This window comes from Hibiscus syriacus, unplaced genomic scaffold (genome assembly GCF_006381635.1).
Source record: "Hibiscus syriacus cultivar Baekdansim isolate YM2019G1 unplaced genomic scaffold, ASM638163v2 tig00112925_pilon, whole genome shotgun sequence".
Taxonomy (NCBI): Eukaryota; Viridiplantae; Streptophyta; class Magnoliopsida; order Malvales; family Malvaceae; genus Hibiscus; species Hibiscus syriacus.
Window position 1 is genome coordinate 1,106,460 of NW_024063420.1, and position 8,468 is coordinate 1,114,927.

Here is an 8,468-nt window from a genome sequence, read left to right on the forward strand (position 1 = left end):
TCACCCTTAGACGACCAAACCTCTTTATCACCTATGAGCAGCGTCCCCCAAATCAAATTAGAAAAAGAGAACCGAACAAAACTGGTTGTCCTTTTTCTTTGTCATATCCTTGTTAACACAAGAATGTGCAAAGAGGGGCAGCTGTAGACACCCGTTTTGTCTGGGTTTAAAAAATATTATTATTATTATTTTTTTGCAGTCCCCATGTTCAACCCTCACCATTCTACAAAACCCTTAAAACAGGAAACACAATTTACCTAACCACTATCATCATCTCACCACTACCCCACCACTAAAAAACCTACCCTACCACTAATCCTACTCCATGACTACCACATGCATACATCCATAAATAAATCTGGGAGAAAGCAAAAACGGGGGGATGTCCACTGCCACGGAGAGGCAGAAAGCTTTGCTACAAGAATTGATGGCTACTGCGAAAGACATGCTAAGGAACACAGAGGTTGTTGTTCGTTCTTTCATGATACTTTGGCCACGGTTTCTTCACTCAAACACCGGAGGTACTTCAAATGCACAACACCATCCCAAGCTCTAGGAGCAACAACGACACCAGTTCCAGTGCTCAACCAACTACTGCAACAATGATACCCATTTTTTATTTTTACCAAGGGCTTCCCAAGAAGCCATCTCCATTTCTACAATATATCATTGCTAGATTTGAGAAGTATTTGTGTGAGTGCTGCCAGTGGATTGAAGAGTTGGAACAACTTCTCCTTTGAATTCTGAAAGAAACTCTATCAATCAAGACCTTGTTATTGCAATCTTCCAAAAGTCATGTCCAATGTGCATGACTTTTTGTTCATGTGGTTGCCATGCTAATCGGAGAGAAACTGCCAAGCAAGAAGCTATTGGTATTGCCGGTGGCACTGGCATTATACCTGGAGGGATACTTTCAACCAATCAAAGATCAGTAATTTGAATCGGGTTTTAAATTTTAATTTTAATTTTTAATTTCTCAATTAAAACAACTGATAAATTAAATGGTACTGAAAGACAATTCAAGGGTGCTAATCCTTCTTTGACTGTAACCGATTCCCGAACCTGACACATTATGGTAAAACGTAGATCATGTAAGATGGTGTCCGATCAACCTAAAATTGTTTTTAAATGATCGGTGGCGACTCTAACCATTTCATTTAACTCGAAGCCTAATTCGGGCCCACCTAAAGACGGCTGCGACAATTTGTTAAATAATTTTAAGATAAAATATAAAAATTAGCCCCCCAACATTTATCAAATTTCATTTTGGCATTTATTCTTTATTGAGCATTTTGGTCCCCCAACATTTCGTTTTAAGGCAAAAGCCTATAAAGTTTGATTAATAATCATTTCGCTCCATTTCTTTTTAATCACTTTGGACTCCATGGTTTTCATTCTAAGGTAGACCCATATTTTAGAGCGTTAATCGTTTGTTAACTAACAGTTTATTTCCACATATGAGTCTTTTTGTCCCAAAATGAAGCATTGGGAGCTAAAATACTCTAAAAAGAGTACGAGTCAAAATAACTATTTTTATAATATAGGGACTAATTTTAACATTATGCCTGGTTTTAATTCACTTGTATTTTATGCTTCTAAAACTTACCAAACCTTCTAAAAATATAAATTCCTTTTCATAACACATCTGAAATGCCTCCAAACATCTTGAAATAATATCTAAATGAAAATATACTCATGATATTAAATGTTCTTCTATTCAATGATTTGACCTTTATGTTCTTTTTATGTAATTTTTTAAATAATTTTAATCCATATGTAATTTCATGCTTCTAAAACTTACTAAATCTTCTAAGAAGGCTATCCTAAACCCCTTTAATAAGTTTCTATTGACTTAAAAGGTCTAATTGACCAACTTGAATTAGAATACACCGTACTATATATTATATTTATTATTATATAGTAGTATGATTATTATTATATTATTATTATTACTAATATCATTTTATTTTTATTTTATGCAGGCCAACAAGTGACAATTATAAGTCCAGAATATACACTCACTGCCCACACCACCAACTCCAATTAGCCTTTGTGTCAACGACAAGATCTTATCCTCACCAACAGCTCGGGCCATTTCATCGAACTCATCAATCACATGCACCAAAGTTAAACAAAATTAATGGTTTCACCTAACCATCAACATCATACCAGACGCAAAGAAATACATATGCTCCAAGGAGATTCGGTGAAGATTTCAACAATAAATCGAAGAGGAATCGAGCAAAAAAAGAGAAAAGGGGAGAGGACTCTGGAGGCCATTCGAACATAAAAAATACAGAGGAAATTTCGCAGAGAGATTCGAAAAAAAACTAAAAAAGAAGTTTATCTTATTTTTGGAAGCTCTCACCGAATAAGAAGAAGCCCATCACGAGGTAAAAAGTTTTAGTTTTTAAAGTTGTAATTTCGAGTTTCAAAGGAAAGGGGTCGGTTTTGGGATTTTTGAAGGTTTAAAGTTAAAGAATAGAGAACAGGAGGTTAAATGAGAGGCGACAGAGAGAAGACAAACAAATGATAATTTAGAGAATTACATAAAAGGGGTTTGGAAAGGGTTTCAACGTGTCTGTAACTTGTAATATTTTTTTTGGTATTAAATAGAGTCCATTTATATTTGTCTTTTACATAGGCCCAATGTAGTAGCTCACATGTTACAATATATATACATTATACAATAAAAAATGAAAAGAAAACAAAAGCCCTAGTTTAACTCATACTTCAGCCGCCGGTTTTGCTTCAAAAACAAGGAGAAAGTTGTTTTGAAAAGCCAAATATGTGATGGCATTTAATTGGATCAATTCTTTAGGTGAAATTTGTTTTATTATCGTTATAACCTTAATTTTGTTTGTAATTACACTTCTTCATTACTCATGTTTTTGATAATATTGATGTGAATCATTTAATTTAATTTGGAATATTAATTTTGCTATGGTATGTAGATTTTCAAAATTTGTTATAAATTAATATTGGATTTATAGATTTTAATTGTAACAGGCTTTGTCTTTGGTCACTATATAAATAAACTTATGGTTAAATTACTTAGAGATTATAACTATTTTGATCTTTCATTTGATCATTGTTTGAGTATCATGTATAGTATTTTGTGTTTAGTTATTTTTAGTTGTTGTGTTTTTTTTATTCGTTCATTTTAACCTCATATTCCATGTACGTACAGATCTTAGATTTTAATTAGTTTTGACGTCATTGTTAACATTAAATATTTAATATTTAATGGAACATGTGTTTTATTATTATTAAAGATATTAAATACCTTATATTTGTTACTACTATTTGCCAAGATTTTTATTCGAACATTAGTAATAATATCATCGTAGAATATGTGTGAAAGCACTACCTTATAAAGGTAGCGATTCAATACAATTTGAATGAAATGAGAATTTAAAATAAGTCGAATATTCCATTAAATGACGTGATATTTTTATTCTATTCTATGATATTTTATTCTATTTAAATTTAAGTATTGACAATTTATGTTCTAGATAATTCCATATAAAAATTCAGATATTGAGTTTTTACTCGATTTTATATTTTCGAATAAATAGTTGGGAGAAATATTTACAGATAAGAAATAGATGAAATAACTTTCTCGATAGAGGATTGTTTATTGAGATTTCTTTTCAAATTAAGAATTTTCTCTAATTAATTAATTAATTTGAAGCAAATTAATATTCAATAAACGGATCATATTTTAACTTGATATTTGATTCAGGATTTAACACCATTTATGACAACACAGTACCAATTTTGGGCGCTGTGGGGGTGCTAATCCTTCCCCACGCATAACCGACTCCTGAACCTGTTTTAATCGAATCTTTGGTAAATGCATACCAACTTTTGTCTAAAAAATGATTTTTTCTTAAAATTATTTTTAAAAGACGTTTTTTAGGTATTCGACCTACCTAACCCAAAGGTCGATGGCGACTCTTTTCAATTTAATCCAATTTAATTCAAAAATCACCATTTTCCAAAACTAAAAGTCGTAACTGTATGTTAAACAATCAAACGATTGTTTCAAACCGAAAAATGGTTACGACAGCTTAGCGACTCTGATGGGGACATTTTTTAGAGAGTCAGTCTGTAAGTCACTTACACATGTCGTTTGTAGAAATTATGAGTTCGAGTCTTTAGTTAACTTATGACCTTTTATTGAGTTTTTGATTGCTTCATTTTATTATGTCTTACTAACATTTTTATCTTTGTTTTCAGATTTGTCCAAAGTTTTGTATGGAAGTCCAACTGTTCCCTTTGCTGTATCAAATTATCTCATTAACGGATTGTTGTTCGAATTATTAATAATAGTTGAAAATAAATTGTGAAAAGTTACATGCTTAAGCGATATTTTTTCTCGTGGATGGAAGAATTAAAATATATGGAATTAATTTAATAATTTTATATTGTTTCCAAATTAAAACATTAGATCAATTAATCATTAAAATTAATTGTATCTTGTGATTCCTTCCAAAGTAAAACAATATAGTTATATATGATTTGTAATTACATTACTAACGAGGCAATTTACTATGTACTTTTTAATATAAGGATAAATTATATTATGCCTCACTCAACTATCTTTTCTCTCCTATTTTGATCATTGAACTTTAAACTTTTTCAATTTAATCACTCAACTTTCATATTGCTCATGTTTGGGTCACTCTATGATGACATGGATTATTTTATTAGTATTATCTCTATGGAATATTTTATTATTATTTAATACCTTGGAAGATTTAAAATTAAAAGAAGTTAGAATAATCAAATCCAATCTCATATCCTAATCTATGAATCTAACCTTATTCCCGAGATACAAACTTCAAACCCAAATTTTCACTCCCACAGTGGCAGAACCTCTGCCTTCCAACAATCCACTTTCACCGGCCAAAACTTTGGAGTCGGCCAATGAGGTTTAGCGGCTCTGCTGGGGACATTTTTTTAGAGAGTTAGTCTGTAAGTCACTTACACATTGTCGTTTGGTAGAAATTATGAGTTCGAGTCTTTAGTTAACTATGATCCTTTTATTGAAGTTTTTGATTGCTTTATTTTATTATTGTCTTACTAACTTTTTATCTTTGTTTTCAGATTTGTCCAAAGTTTTGTCGATTAGTTTTTTTAGTCAAAGAGCTGAATGTTCCTCCTCACAAACATCACCGGCATTTGCATACCATAAGCTCACTTACGAGCTTTGTCCCTTTTAAGTTGAGATGAAAGCATAACCTACGTGAGATATGTTTCTCCGCACGGGTTTTAGCAAGTAATCTTTGAGGTTCATATACCTTATGTCTACGTGAGATAAATTGTTTTCTCCGCATGGACATAAGGGAATGTATCCTCTCGAATTGAACTCGATCCGTACGAGCCTGTAATGGGCCAGGATTGAGGGTTTGGTAGCCCAAGGGGCACCAACATTAAGGACAATTCGAGTATCTTTTTTCCGTTAGAGCCAAAACCATGCATATAGTGAACTGTTACCCTAGGTATAGACATACCGAACCTCTGAACGTCAGTAGGTACCCAAATTAAGTGTACACAAAGGAGAAGCGTTTCAGAATCTTTCTTTTTTCTTTAAAAGCATGCGAACTAGATATCATGCAGTTAGGATCATTTCATTGAAAATAATCATTTCTGGGGTAGAAAGCATGTTTGGGTATGATTGTTATCTATTTAAAGCATGCTCGGATAGATCATGATTGGGTAGGTGTTATTTTTTGTAGATAGCATCTTTAAATTCTATTGATTATCTTGCTAGTACTAATTCATTTTTTCCTCTTTTATTTGTAATCCTAACTTATTTTGTTTGCTTGCATTGGTATTTTTGCATCTTTACATAATCATCATGAATAAAAGGAAGGTATTGATTAACCACGTAATCATCATATTAGAAGAGCGATCATTGCAATGGAAAAAAGTTTTCATAACAAGGAAGAACTCAATCCAGTAGTACGAGCTTGGTCGGATGAAATGCAAAAAGTAAAAGTAGACAGTTTGCCTGAAGGTTATGTATCGCAACTATCCATGGATGTCAATATTAATATCAAGCAGAACGATTTACGAGAATTGGCAGAGATTTGGGAAAGTTGGAGAACATCTACCAAAGAGAGGTTTTACAAGAAATATGGTGACATAGCGCAACTCCTTTATGTAAAGATGGAGGAATCATTGCTCAAGGCTCTGGTCCGATTCTGGAATCCTACATACAACTGTTTTACTTTTAACAAGTAGGATTTGACACCAACGATCGAGGAGTATACAACTCTGTTTAATTTTGAAAACATCCAGGTGGATAAAGTTATTCCAGACCTCCGAAAGTTCAATCCTTCAAGAATAAAATGGTAAAGATTACCGGTACATGTGAAAATTAGATAGTACAACACATTCAACAAAAGGAAAGTAAATGTTTTCATTGGCATTGTCTCAAGAAGGTGATACTCAAGCATATGATAAGATAAGAGATTGGACACATTTGCTCATGCCATATATAGTCTAATAATATTTCCAAGGACTTTGTTCCATGTGGAGAGTGTTGCAAATTTCTTTGACACATTGGATAAGGGTATAAATCCAACCCCAACATTTTTGACAGAAAAACTTTCCGATCCCTAAACAATTGTCGAAGATTAGAAGGGGTCGATTTGTAGGATGTGCTCAATTACTCACTGTATGGATTCGCAGTCACTTTTGGAAAGAAAACAAGTATTATACCATCGTTTTTCTACTATGTACTCGCCTTTGAAAGAATTTCTGAGCAAAGAGTGGCTAAAAGGGTTACTAAGGAAGAAATGGATAACAACTTTCAATAATTTACAAGACCGAGATATTGCTTTGTATGTTCCCTGGCTTGGATTACTGATATTTTATTTAGATGTAGGGATCTTGACCATGTCCCTTTGCTGGGATTATGGGGAAGAGTCAGCTATGCCTCATTAATGGTTCTCAGACAATATAGAGCTCGTCAATTTGTTCCAATAACAAGCGGCTTAAGGGAATCTAAAATCACTTATCGTGGAGACCATTACAAGAAGAAAGAACGAGATCTATCTCTCGCCTGGAAAAGAACCTTTAGAACAAGAGTTGTATCTGGAGATGTTATGTATACACCTGACTATGAGGCTTGGAGATTTACAAGGACAAATGAAAATGTCCCTTTGCCAGATCCAGGAGGAGATATTTCTTGGGAAGAGCTTATCAAGGTGGTACCTTCACAAGCTGAGATTCTTACTGTCGAGTTTGAAGCTGAAAGGAAAAAATGGGACAAAGCAATGAAAGAAGCAAGACAAGAAAAGTTCATGATGGACCTTGATAGGAGTCTCCATATTAAACAATATGATTTGTTGAAGAAAGATAAAGAGAAAGTTGATATCGAGCTAGCTGATTTAAAAAGGGAATACCGCAATCTACAAAAGGCAAAAAATCTGGGTCTAGCAAGACATCACAACAATGGGCTAAAGAGTTGGCAATTGAAAGGCAACGAGTTCAATGTCTGGAGGCTAAAAACAAATGCCAATTTAGGAGAATTGAAGCCGAGAAGAAATTACGGGACAAATATAAAGCTGAGAAAATAAAAGACTAAGCAGTTTAAGATTGAAAGCCGTAGAGTCGAGAAATTGAAGACTGAGAAGGAAGCGGTATTAAAGGAGTGGGAAGCAAAAAAACATCGAGTCAGTGGTTTGGAAACTGAGATGAATAATATACTCGAGGAACTCGAGGCTAGAGATCAGAAGATTCAGGAATTAGAGAAAAAAAAGAACAAAATAAAAAGGAAATGTGGACTGAGAGACAGGGATGAAACTGAATTCTCGAAAGAAAACAAGCTGAAATTGGGTCTTGGATGCAAAGATTCCAGATAAGAGTAGGAGAGTGGGGAAATTAACAGAAGAAATGGAAGATTTACAGACCCATTATGAAGAGGAGTTAAATCGGTCTCGAGCTATGAATGGTGAGCTAAGAGATCATATCTCACATCTTGAGGAGTCCTTACTTCAAATGCAAGTGCTACCTGAATGGAACTTAAGGCTTACACGTGAGGAGAATAACTCTTTACGAGAGCAATTCAGAGGACTAGAGAGTGAGTTTCAATGCTGTCGAGTACACATTACCAATCTCAAAAGGGAAATTACTCAAATTAAGGAGGAATGGAAAGACACATATGAATACCATCGATGTTGGTTGAGGAACGTGAATGCATGATGGGTGAAGCAATAACACAAATGAGCGAGGTGGCCCATTATACATAAGAACTAGCCAACAAGGCTGAATTATTCTGTTTTGTACTAGTTTTATCACCTGTGTATAGGGAAAGGTCACTGGGATCATGAATGAAATCATGGAATTAAACAACAGAGCCAAACCGTATTTGTAGAATTGATCTTTCTTGTAAAGATGAAAGAACTTTTATGAGAATGAAACTTTTCTAAGAATGGTTACTTTTGGAAATCGAT